The sequence below is a fragment of the Coenobita brevimanus genome, chromosome 26 (assembly GCF_032717465.1).
Source record: "Coenobita brevimanus isolate Jiangsu-jjx chromosome 26, ASM3271746v2, whole genome shotgun sequence".
Classification (NCBI taxonomy): Eukaryota; Metazoa; Arthropoda; class Malacostraca; order Decapoda; family Coenobitidae; genus Coenobita; species Coenobita brevimanus.
The window spans coordinates 33,762,517-33,764,643 of record NC_136979.1 but is presented as its reverse complement, the minus strand read 5'-3'; the positions used below and the strand labels follow the sequence as shown (position 1 = coordinate 33,764,643).

At 40.4% G+C, this 2,127-nt stretch overlaps 1 non-coding gene across 1 annotated transcript; it reads left to right on the top strand.

Moving 5' to 3' along the window:
- Nucleotides 1–743: 743 nt before the first annotated feature.
- Nucleotides 744–827, top strand: TRNAL-CAG (transfer RNA leucine (anticodon CAG)). The gene has a single exon. It is a non-coding gene; the product is annotated as a tRNA-Leu (tRNA).
- Nucleotides 828–2,127: the final 1,300 nt, after the last annotated feature.

Sequence of the window (2,127 nt, the reverse complement as noted above, 5' to 3'; positions counted from 1 at the left end):
CTAGGGGTGAAAGGGTTGAGAGAGAGATGTTGAGGCCACGTAAGGGACGATTTTGAGCCCCTTCAGTACGATGATTTTGAGATTTTTTTTTTCCTTTACCTCCAGACGATTTTATTCATCTTGGAAAAATCTATGGGAATGAAGGTTTATTTATTAATTAATTTATTTATTTATTTTTACAGTACGTGATGTTACTAGGGTGTTCTTACTACTACCAGACGATTTCCTTCAGCCTGGGAAGAAATAGATGGGTTTATAGGGGGATTTTTCTAGGCTGTATGAAATCCCTCTCGTCTTAAATCCTCCTTAGGTGTGTAAAATCGTCGGAAGATGGGAAGAGTAAGATTAATAAGGTGTGATTGTGGGGAAGTGGTGAGGTGAGGAAATGAGGGAGGGTGATGTGGAGGGGTTAGGGGGTTGTTGATGAGTAGGGATGGAAGTGCTTGTTGGGGGTCCTATTCTTTTTTTTTATTCCACCCTCTCACAGGACGCAGCGTCAGGCAATCAGTGTATAGGTAGATAAACAGATAGATAGGTAAGACATGAACGGGTACGTATATAAATAGATAGATATAGAAATAGATGGATAGATAAATAGATAAGTATGGAATGGATGGATAGGTATATAGGTAGATAAATATAAAGAAATAGATAATAAAGACAGTGCTGTTACAGGGAATATTAGTAAAGTAGGTAGACAGGTAGATTTATTTTTACTACACCGGCCGACAGGTAAAATCACAGTCAGGATGGCCGAGCGGTCCAAGGCGCTGCGTTCAGGTCGCAGTCCGGTCTTCCGGGCGTGGGTTCGAATCCCACTCCTGACACGCCATTTTTACATAGGCGCCTGGTGGCCAAGGTGTCAGGTCTCCCCAGGTGGATTGCAAGAGGTAATTACAGGTGGATTGCAGGAGGTGATTAGAGGTGGATTGCAGGAGATGATTACTGGTGGATTGCAGGTGGATTGCAGGAGGTGATTACAGGTGGATTGCAGGTGGATTGCATGGCCATTTTCAGTGTCTATGGGATGTCTGTCTGTCTGTCTATCTAGGAGAACGAGCTATCAAGTGTCTGCCTAGTTCGGATACACACGCAAGAGATGAAAAATTTGCCTCATCACTATCATCCTATACTACAAAACAATTATGTCTTTTGTGTGTGTGTGTGTGTGTGTGTATGTGTGTGTGTGTGTGTGTGTGTGTGTGTGTTTAGGGAGTAAAAACAGACATGTAATACTTTTCTTTCCTTCGTAATATTTTCTTGGCGAGTTTCTTCTCCTGGAAGTTTTTCTTTTTTCAGTTGGACTTTTGGCTTAGTGTAATAATAATGATGATAATAATAATAATAGATGCATAGATTAATACAAATTTTTGTATCTTTAAATATTTAATTTTTGTGCAACACAGTAAAGTCAAAATATTAGTACACAACAGTTTTTACACATTACATTGATAAATATATAAACAAGTATAGAGATCGAATTTAGTAACAGTACAATTAATGTTATAAATAGATAGATAGAAGGGTGGATAAGTAGATAGATCGATAGATAATTAGGTAGACAGACAGACAGACAGATAATAGCAACAGTACAATCACTATATAACCACGAAATTATTACAGCACATTCACAACACCACAATTAAAACACAATCCCTAATCAATCCTATAACAATCACACAATCATCACAGCCCTACACTTAAGATATCACCATCACTGTTCATAAAGCAGCTAATAACAGTCCTCCACACTCCTCCTTTACCTCAACCACGTCTGCTTCTGCTTCTTCTTCTGCTGCTGCTGCTGCTCACTATAGATTATTGGTCCTGCTTCTCAAATATTGAAAAATGTCACTGAGCGCTAGTGTGTGTGTGTGTGTGTGTGTGTGTGTGTGTGTGTGTGTGTGTGTGTGTGTGTGGAGAAGGAGGGTAGAAGTAGGAATGAAAGAAAAGGTTGGAGAACGGAGAATGAAGGTGAATCAAGGAGTGAGAGGGGAGGATGGAGGTGGTGGAGAGTAAAAATTGGATGAATGGAGAGGGGAGGAAGAATGGAGAGAGGTGGAGGGACATTGGCAAGAAGGAGGGAGGGAGATGAGAGAGATGAAAAGGGGAGGAAGGGTGGAAGAA